This window comes from Erigeron canadensis, chromosome 5 (assembly GCF_010389155.1).
Source record: "Erigeron canadensis isolate Cc75 chromosome 5, C_canadensis_v1, whole genome shotgun sequence".
Classification (NCBI taxonomy): domain Eukaryota; kingdom Viridiplantae; phylum Streptophyta; class Magnoliopsida; order Asterales; family Asteraceae; genus Erigeron; species Erigeron canadensis.
Window position 1 is genome coordinate 15,842,746 of NC_057765.1, and position 12,138 is coordinate 15,854,883.

Genomic DNA, 12,138 nt, shown 5'->3' on the forward strand with positions numbered 1-12,138 from the left:
TTCAACCTTACATTTTAGTCACCTCTAGGATTCTTTGGGTTGGGCTAATGGTTTGGGTTGATGTTTTGATGGTCGACATTTCTCCATGTGCACAAAATCTAGTTTTGGATCATGTTATTTCTTCTGACATTTTATCAATCAATGTTTGCATAATGATATTGGTTCCCAACTTTGTCATTATGAGGGGGAGAAAATATTATGATTGTTTGGGGAAGAAATAAGAATGATTGATAAGGACATCAAGGAGAAAAGTTTGTGTTTGGTTGTTTCAAAAGGTTTAGGTTTATCTTTCAAAGATGAGAAGATCAAGATATTCATCCTAAAGATCTAAATGGAGGATTCATGGAACTTTGATGGATGATAACTTGAAGTTGATGAAACAATAAAAGTCTTCATGATAACAAAGATTTTCACTAATATTTCAGTCAATTGAGCTCAGATTTTCACTAGATCTTAGTTGATTGAGATCTTGGCTTGAAAAAGAAAATCTAAATTGATTTCAAAGATAAGAATGAGACCAAAGATGAAAGGATATTCACTCAAGATGTTACAAAAGTTCAAAGATGCTCCAAAAATGTTTATACTCTTGAATTGAGGGGGAGCATGATTACTTCATAAGAGACTTATCCAAACTTCATTCAAATGCTTACTCTCCAAAGTGTTCAAGTTTATGTGACAAAGATCGAAGCTTCAAAAAGTTGAAAGATTGGTTAGAAGATTCAAGTCATAGAAGTAAAGCTCCAAAAGAGTCTTTATCAACATACTTCATTTAAGATCTTCAAGTCATACAATAACACTTTATCAAGAAGCTCCAATGCACACATCAAGGGGGAGAGTACATATTCATGAAACTTCATTTCAAAAAGTTGAATTTCACTCAAGAATCAAAGATTGAAGAATCAAATCCAAGTTCATACCTTCCGCATCTCCAAAGATAACTCTGATTCATGATTCAACAATCTTCAAAGATTCAAGACACACACACACACACATGTTATTCTCTGTTCAAAAAGAACATTGAGAATCACTACATGATTTAACTTCAAGAAGTCCAAGACCAAGACTGAATCAGGTTCCAAAGACAAAAGAGAAAGCTTTGAAGACTTGTTTCAACACACCAATTGTCTTCACCACCGAGCTCATCAGATTCATTCCTACAAGACAACATAACACGTACTCCATTCATCCAAAAATAGTGATAAAATTTAATTTAGAATAGTGGACTTACTTGTAGTTAAGTCATAGATAAATGATCACTAAGGTTGAGGGGCTAAATGTGATATTTAGCATATGTGAGTATTTAGACTATAAATACCCCCTCACACCTTAGAGATCATAACCTTGGAAAACTTTTAACACACATTAATTCCAATAAGCCAATTTCCAATCACACACACTTTTCTCTCAAAACACACACTCACACCAAGAACACACACACCTCAAATTCGCCATTGATGACGTGAATTCGGTGCAGAAATCGTGTTATCACAAAAACTTGATAATATGATATGAAAATTTTGTCAGTCATATGGTTTGGATATTTTGAAATGTAATAGTAATCTGTTTTCCAAGTATTAAAATGGTTATGTACCAAGATTTATATAAAAACCTATGCACTCACCAACTATGTTTTGGTAGTTGACACTTTTTCTTCATGCTTTTCAGGAATTAGCATAAGCTTTGAGGATTTATATGCATCATGATTGTTTGCATTGCACTTTGGAGTCAAAGATCAAACCTTGTGATGGGCAATGGAATCCGCCTTGATCATTTTAGTATAATATTTCATGTGCTTGTTATTTGTTTAGTGGACTTAATGCCCAAGTGCGATAGACGTATTGTACTTGGGGATTGGTTCACATGCTTGTACATTTGTAAAACTCTTCTATCAAATAGAGCTGTGTTGAATGTTATTTATAATCCTTTATTTTGAATGCTCGACTTTCTGTACATCTCATTATTCCGCCTTAGTTGGGGTGTTACACCACCCTTGGATCATTGCCCGAGAAATTAATCACATCTTGCTTTACCGGCATATAATAGAGAAGTTGAATTTTCAACAATCAGCATCAAATCAATCAGCTCCCACAAAGATAAGAAACTCTGCAATCCAAATCACAAAAATGTAGTACCATAAACCTTGTCTCAACTAGCAGTGTCTCACTCTGTCTCGTACTTTCACAACTCTACCAATCACCCGAAGTCTTTCCTATCAGATCTCCCCTTCTGTTATATAAACCGCCAAACTATATAAAGATCTTAATCTCGCAACCGATCCAGAGAAATTGCCTGATTATCATCTCTACATATTTGGAATATAAATAGGTTCGATCTTCAAATACTCAACAACAAATAACCAGCTTCATTGCTCCAATAGTTCGAAAGAGTTTCCACAGCCACTATATATAGAACATCCTTTGTTGTATAGTCTCAATTAAATCAGAAAACACTATGATCTTCATTACTCGAGCATTCTGAAAGTATACACATCGTCAATTGTTAATCCGGACAGAATAACACTTTGACCACCAATTAAACCTGAGTATAACATAGTTTTGCTTCTAACATCTGGGTTTTATCCCCCCAATTTCTCTGCAAAAACTCTAAATAGTAGCCCATCATCTGTCTTCGGTTTCAGCTATCTTCAAATCTTTATCTTTCTTTCAAACAGGTTCATAAATAAAACCTATCTCATTAGCAAGTTCATATGAACTTAAAATGCCTTAGGTTAAATTTGGTTAACATTTTGAAACCCATGTATGTGTGAATATAGTATATGATAAGGTAGTATAGGAAAAGGTAGTATACGAACGTGTAAGGAAATTAAGGTTGTATAGGAACAAGGTCTTATAGGGAGGGTTTATAGGTAATGTCTTATAGGAAGGATAGGAACGAAAAGTAATGGCTAATATCTTATAAAATATTGTCTAATACGAAAAGGTTTAATGTCTTAGAGGAGAAGGTTTAATGTCTTATAGGAGAGGTTATTGTAGTATCAGGAATCACGTATTTGATCTTTAACAACGCATTTGACCTTCATCTTCATCAACTACATCGAATCAAATAGCCTCTAAAAACCATAATTCGTTCCAACCCAAATCAGATTCAAACTTGAATCTGTGAAACATTTTTAAGATCTCAAATCTTGAGACAAAAAGCCTCCCTTGCTCTGATACCACTATGAGGTCCCGTTGACCCATTAACATCGAGATCTATACAAATCCAGGTGTGCGAAATCCACCCAAATCCGTTCTTGAGGCTTTAAACATAATCACACATATACATACAAATATATGATAAGAACAAGAGATATAAATGAAGAATTCCTTTGTTATTTCAGTCATATGATTACAATTTGTATTGATTACATCAAAACATGAACGAATTACACCCTATCAAGATGACTCTGATAACAATGAATAATATGGTGGACTTACGGACTGAGGTTTGTGCATACCTCAGCCTACCGTGAATGAAATATGTCTAGACTCAAATCATTAACTGAAACCCTAGACCTATAACACATATATATACTAACAGATAATATGAATGGGCTTAGGCTTAAAGTCGTATACTACATGTCACGTATACTTCAATAATGTCTTATAGGCATTGTAGTATAGACATTATAGTATAGACAATGTAGTATAGATAACATCTCATACAACTAATGTCACGTATATCAGCCTCTTAAAGCATTATCTTATAGACATCATCACATAGAGCTTTGTAGTATACGTTAACATCATATAGTCCATCTCATGAATTGCATTGCAACGGAGGTGTACAGAAACTGCACTAACACCATTGCATACGCTTATACACACGAAGGAGGGCAAAAAAAACACAAAGGACTATCACATGTAGCCAATGGCATCGTCATACCATCACTTGCATACTTACCTTTGCACTAAGAACACATACATGGATCCATATACGCTAAACAATAATCTCAAGAGGTTCTTAGGCCTCAAAGGTTCTTAGGCCTTATCTCAATTCAACAATAGGTTCTTAGGCCTCATCTCAATTCAACTATGGGATTTTTAGGTCCCGATCTCTAATTAGGCCCTAACACCAAATCGATTACCACACACGGAATACACCATCATATGGTAATCGACCCAACGTACATATAACCGTATGCAAGAGTACACACCTCCTTCGCGACAACCAAATCCATGATAACTATCTAACAATCATATTGCTTTCCACCTAGCAATAATTCACAATTTGCACATATAAGGTCATCAAGCTCAATTACTTCATACACAAGGCTAACAAGCCATACTTTACTATCTTTACTAGCATTTCAATGCCCAAACCAACTTTTACAAAATTCACATTCTCATCATTCTCTAAAGTTGGCTTCTTTCAAAATCTCAATTTACTTTTACAACATCATGGCCATAAAATCACTAAAAACTCTTTTATCAAAATATTCATGCAACCACATATCAATATGCTCCATTACAACATAGCCATCTCACTTAAAAATCTCCAATTTATCGATTTTCGTGAACCTCGTTTGATTTTAAGTAAATAATTCATTTTAAGAAAAACCCCCAATTCTTATCAATTCAAAAACCCTAAATTGAAATTAATCTAAATGACCCATTTCATCAAAACCCAAATTAATTACTTGCATGAACCCTAGAATAAAAATTATACCTTTGAGCAATGACAACTAGAATGTAAGAATTACAATCTCCTTATTCTCCTTTCTTATAATTTTTGTCATATACACATATATGCATGACACCATCTCCCAATTTTAACTTGATAGAATTCTTGGATGTTATTATCATCACTGGGAAAGTTTCTTTGATTCAAGTGTATACAAGAATCTCAAAGAAATGAAGAATTGGAATGAGGAAGAAATTAAGAAAATGGTGAAGTTAGTTGAAGTGAGAAATGACTCAAGCAAAAGAGAGTGGTGGCTGGCATCTCATCCTTATGCCACGTCCCCTTTGAGTTTTGGCAGGTAAAATACCCGTTATCCACTAAAATTCCAACCAAATTAACCCCGTATCTCAAATTTAATTACTAGAAAATTATTTTAATGTTAAAACTATAATAATAATTCATTTAATTTACTTTTTAAGTTTTTGGGATGTTATAATATTATAGAAATTTATGGAGCAGAAACTGACCCATCACGAAGTAGTACTTGATCTTCGTACGCAATGCAACTTCTTTATTTTTTAATTATTAATATATGTTTATGTTTATTGATTGATATATAGTTTAATATAAAAGTAATCTTTTTTCAACGACATGTATGATAGTGACGAATCCAATGATGAAAGTGAATAGAACTATTCAGATGAATCAGAAGATGATCCTACGTTTGATATTGATTATTCAGATAATGAGTATGATTCCGATATTTATGATAAGCTTCCCCGAAAGATTAGTTTATTACGCATTACTTCTTCAATTTTTTACCATATTTGAACTGTTTTATGTTTTATTTTTAGGTATTTTAATTTTATTCGGATTCTATTTTATATACTTCAATTCCAATTTTTTAGCATTGATTAATATATATTCAAACTACCCTTCCATTAGACGGGCCTGAGCACTAATATATATATATATAAGAACAGTACCCGCGCGTTGCGGCGTTGATGGAGTTGATGGCCAGGTGGTGATGTAATAGCGGCAGCGCTGATGGTGTCATCTACCTGACGGGCTCCGCCCTTAGCCGTACGGGCTCAGCTTTCGTATTTTAATATTGGTCGAAAGTATATTGATTGACCACTCTAATGAAAGAGCATGAAATTTTAACAACACCCATATAACTTTTATAATTTATCGATGTACGGTTTTTAAGATAAAAGATTTTGAATGAATTAAAAGAATAAAATGATTCATGAATGAGAAAGAAAAAAATTATTGGTTGAGATTTAATGTAACATCCTAAACTTTTCTATCATTGCTTTGACTTTGAGCGTTAGTTGACTTTGACATCGCTAGTTTCTTAAATGCTTAAGTAATTAACTATTGGTGTTTGAATGATAAATGTAATACTTGAGCTAGTTACTAATGGTCATAAGATGTTATTATAGTTGTCGGATAGTAATTAAGGTGCTTCATCGGTCGTTTGAGTTCCCGGTTCGTTAGTTTGAGGGGGACTTTAGTCATTTTGCAAAGAGGGGGACGGTTTTGATAGGTTTTAGGCAGCCCTAATCCTTCATTATCTTCAGAAGTATGTGCGTTTTTCTTGGTATGAGCCTCCATAACCTCCATAGCTTGGTTTTCATTGATTTCGAGTTGAATCGGAGTGATTAAACGCTTGTAGATCGAATTTCTAATCATATTTAAGGTAAGGATAGTAATACCTACTGACTTTTGGTTATATTCATCTATTCAATTCGTTCATATATGGTCTTGATGAATTGAATATGTTTTATTGATAGAATCGGTGATTTCAGGTCGTTCGGTAATCCTTATTTCGATCAATTGAGGTTTAGTGATTTCCTACAGGTAAGAAAGTGATATTGATGATGTTTTGATGATACTATGTATTTCATATGAGTGTCACATCTATTCTTGAAGTTTGATTTGGATTCGATTGCGTTTGTGAGTCGATTTAGGTCATTCGGGTGTCGATTGAAAAATGAGTATAATCAATCCATGAATCAATTGAAGATTTCATAATGATAAATAAGTCTTAATTTGATGTGTATGAACTATAGAGGTCGTGGTGGCTTGACATGAATATTTGGTGGTGGAAATTGTTTGCAAAACAAAGGGTTTATTAGGTCTGAAACTTCAATCATACCCCAAAAATCATATCTTCTTTGTATGAACGAATTAGGAGATGAATCTTACATTTCTGAAAACCTCTATGTGTCCCCTAAATTCGATATGAACAATTGTTTCTGTAATTTTTCACAGAGATATGCGTAAAATGTCGATTTTCAAAAATGGTCAGGTTTCGGACGAATTCTGCAGACTTATCTAGCAAATTTCATAAATCATTCAGTAGAGAATTTCAAGAGTCAAACTTTATATTTCTGGAAAGGTATTTGAATTCCCTACATTTCATAAGAACTAAGTTTTGACTCATTTGGTCGTCTAGAGGTCAGAGAATTGCCTGCAAGTGAAGGGCGCGAGTTAGTCTTTCGACCAGCACCCCATATGCGGCGCATATAATTTATGTGCGGCGCATATCGGGGCCTGGGAGGATTCTGGGTGATTTTTGAAGCAAATATGCGATGCATATTCAAAGCATGCGCCGCATATAGTGCCTGTAAGTCCAGTTGAGGTCTAAAACAAGCGTTTAAGGGTCCTATAAGTGTACCTAAGTTAATAGATGGTTTTGTAACCTTATCAGGAAGGGTTTATGCAAGTTTAATGACTATGAACTCAATATAGGTCACTCAAGATAATTGTGAAGCTTGTTAACTTGTGTTTGGTGTATCATTGTGCTCGTCATCAGGTAAGATACATTACTTTGACACGCTGAGGGTTCAACAAAAACATAGTTTTCATATAATAAATTCCCCAAATGGTATCTTGTTTGCTTATGGGTATTCGGGATTATACGGGAGGTGATATGGGCTATGTATATGAATATTGAAGCCTGAGATGCTACCCAATGATATGAGATGATATGTATTGTTATGATATGTTGATATGATGGAATAAAGTATGTGATGACATGAAAAGTCTATGATATAAACATAAATTGACATGATACTGATATGATAAGATATTATGTTAATAAAATGATACGATGCTACAATGCAATTGATGATATGATGACGCATTACCACGATGATATGACGAAATGATTATGAAACGATATGATAAAGCGTTCTCTCATGTTAAGATGAAATGATGCTGATATAACATGATGATATGATGTAATTATGCTATACCAATATGATGATATCAGTGACATGTTGATACGGATTTTTATGATTTGACGATGTGATGTTAATATGTGATGACGATATGTTGATGCTTATATGTCTTATGATTGGTTGCATGGCTTGAACACCTAGTCACTAGACTTTTATAGGTTTGCCATGACACGTGCACGATTAAGGGCCCTAAAGTAAAGAAAAATGTATGCGATTAGTTTAGGTGAAAGTGTAGTCTAAGCTAATATAAAGTAAAGAAAAAATACACGTGATTAGTTTAGGTGAAAGTGTAGCCTAAGCTAATATAATAAAGAAGTCTCGAACATATGCAAAGTCTTGTGTTAAGCTTAACTCATATTAGTTCTTCGGAGCTAGTGTGTACGTGTTAGAATATAAGAACATAAACACATAACAAATCACGAGTACACAGAGGAAAATAAACGTTTATGCAATCATATTAATTAACAAAGTAATGAATAGAATATGTGTACCTTTATGCAAAGTTTCCAATAATGTTGATAATAATAATAATTATTATTGTAGGGTCTAAACTAAAACCCCTCTTTGATCGAACACTTGACACCCCTATATCGTATGCTAGTACCCGATCACGAACTCACAAACCCGTTGTGTTTTTCCCCTTGATGTCGAACCCCAAAACCGAAAACCCTTTGGGTTTTTGCTCACGGCCGAACGAGAGAGAGAAGAGAGAAAAAGAGATTTGTTTAGGGTTTTCAAAACTAATTGTCTTGAATGAATGAAAAACCCTTAACCCTTGATCTCTATTTAAAGGGATTAATTAGAAGGGTTCTCTGACTTGGTGAACAAGTTAGAGTGAGATTAGGAAACTCCCTAAGGAATTTCGCCCCCCCCCCCTCCATATACAATTAGGAAACTTCTAATTTACAATTTAATCCTTCCTCTTTAATTAATTAAATACTATTAAACCTTTAACATAGTTTAATTAATAATTCAAGTGATCGTTTAATTAATATATTACTATAATATACTAATTAAATATATAAAGTTAATGTGTCATTTTGTATAACCCCGTAGGCTTAAGTAAAGACCGGACATGTGTTTATTATAACGTGATCATATTCCAACAATACGTGGTCACGTGGTGAGGGAATCTAGATACCTCCCCGTGGCATAGTTATGTTTGAGTGTATCCGGGTGGAGTAACTAACCACTCACGCAAAGGTTAAACGATATACTCAGTTGGATCGACTTTGTCTTTCCTTAACAACAATGATGTACAGCCGTAAGGTTTGTCCATCTAGTCGGGTGTGACTTATGTTACACATACAAAGATGTATATGTTATATGTGAAGCATGACGTATGTCACAACTACAAAGATGTTCAGATGTTATATGTGGGATGCAAAGATGACTAGGCACATTTAGGATGGACCATCCTATATGAAAGATGTGTAATGCAAGATGTGATATGATATATCTGATGACTTGTGATGATATGTGCCTTAAAGACGAAATATGACTTTTCTATAATGTTTTAAATGGACAAATGTTTTATAAACTTTGTGTTATCTTACTTAGCTAATACTTTAGCTAACACTTGCTCTTTTAAAAATGTGTTGTGCCCTCAGGTCCAACAATAGTGAGTAAGTAGATATGACAAAATGTGAGACATGGGTAGATGATCTTGAAGCTGGCTATAGTTTACCCATAGTGGTTGCTCGCATTAGACGTTGATTTATGTTTAGATATTTATGACTTGTACTTACTATAATATTGGTTGTTTAATGTTGGGCAACCGATGGATTTCCATTTAAACTTGTTTTAATGATATGGCTAGTAACACCATTTAATGAATAAACCAAACAGATTTTGCTGGTTTGGACTTTTAAAGTTTAATTTCGCTCTCTTTTAACGTCGTTTGGCGAAAGTTTTGGAAATCCATATTTTTAACGACGGGTGTTACATTTAGGAAGAGAGAAAGGGTATTATAATTATTATTATTTTTAGATGAATATAGAATAGATAAGAGGGACATTTTAGGGAGGTACTTACAATCAATATTGAAAATTTAAGTTTAATATTGAAAATTTAAAGAAAATCTGTTTTATAATATAGTAAAGATATATACTCATATGTTGTACGAGGCTCACTGAAAACGTAGATAAAAAGTAATTAACAATTATAGTATTTTTCATAGTTTATGCTAATATAAAAAAACTATTGGATTATGAAGCTATGATGAATATATAATATATGTCAAATATGTTCTAACATGACTAATGAAACATAATATTTATAAATCATACTCTATTTATTATATATAAAATATAATAAACAACGTCATTTGAAATATGATAATCATCATTAAATTAATATAAGACAAGATTTAAATTATATTAACAGTGCTCATAATAATGTACAAATAATATATAAAGGATTAAAATAGTTATATAAAACAATCAATGAGACTATGATACAAAACATATAGAAATTCATTCTAAGAGAAAGTTATTTTAGTACCATTCTTAGATTAAGAACATTATGACTAAATCTTAACCGTTCATTTTTTTCTCTCTTTGAATCTCAACCATTCATTTTCTTTTTTCTCACTCTTTCTCCTCCCTCCTCTTTCCTCTCCGACCACTACCTTCATCTCCGGCCACCACCTCCTCCTTCTCCCTTCTTCCCAGGCAAGACAACTACCGCCACTACCATCATCTCCGACCACCCCAGCCACGGCGTCGGCGCTGGCAGCAAGGGCTACGCCCGTATGGTATCAAACTGTCACCATCTTTTGTATCGTCGCTCATCCAATCCATACCATTTTCATATATGTCCGGTGACAACCCCATTAGAATGGATGAGAGTAACGCCCATACCGTATCCTCCCGAAAATGAAACTGATTCTCGCCGGAGATGTCGCAGCCATCGCAAGAGATGTCGCCGAATTCTGGAAAACAGGATTTGAGATTTGAGGAGAGAAAAAAAATGAATGGTTGAGATTTGTATCTAATGGTCCTAATTAAAAGATAATCCTAAGATAACCCACCCATTTCATTCCAATAGTAATTATTTAAATTATTGAAAGATAGTTTTAACTAATAATGTAGTCCGACAAAAGATAAGAAGCTTGTGAGATTGACGGAGGTAACAAGAATAACTATATTTATGGGACATGTAAAATTTTAAAAAATATATATAAGTTTTAAATAATTAATGAAATTTTGAAAATATCAAAAGGTTCGGAATGTAACTTTTATAAAAAAATCATTTGCGCATCCATTTTGATTAATATGCATTTAAATATCTCGATTTTAACAGATTAATGTGTTGTTAAACACTTAAATAATGATAATTAGTTATACACCGTGTTAATATTATGGACTTTTAAAATAAGAACGGTGAGAACACTTGAAAACATCATTTTTATGCATTAAAAGTCCATAAAACTAACACAGTACATAACTAATTATCATTATTTAAGTGTTTAACAACACATTGATCTGTCAAAATTGAAAGAATCGCGTTTTTTGTTTTGTACATCCATTTTGGATGCAAATTTATCAAAATGATGCATCCATCAAAAAACATGATTTTTTCGATTTTGACGGATCAATGTGTTGTTAAACACTTAAATAATGATAATTAGTTATGCATTATGTCATTTTTATGGACTTTTAATACATTAAAATGTAGTTTTTAAGTGTTCTCATTTGTTCTCATTTTAATTTGGTTCTCATTTGATTGCCACCATATAATATATATATATATATATTATCAAATAAGAACCAAATTAAAATGAGAACACTTAAAAACTATATTTTGATGCTTTAAAAGTCTATAAAACTGACATAATGTATAACTAATTATCATTATTTAAGTGTTTAACAACACATTGATCCATCAAAATCGAAAAAAATCACGTTTTTTGTTGGATGCATCATTTTGATGAATATGCATCCAAGATGGATGCACAAAACAAAAAACGTGATTTTTTTTATTTTGACGGATCAATGTGTTATTAAACACTTAAATAATGATAATTAGTTATGCACTATATTAGTTTTATGAACTTTTAATGAACAAAATTATGTTTTTAAGTGTTCTCACCGTTCTTATTTTAAAAGTGTTCTCACCGGAGTGTTATATATATACATATATATGGGTTGGTTATTGTGAAACAAGTATTAAAGTAAAACAGATTGGATAAGATCTTGACCCTTAAATCCTGGTAAAATTGATGCACGAAGATTCATGCAGCACATGTATATATATATATATTGAT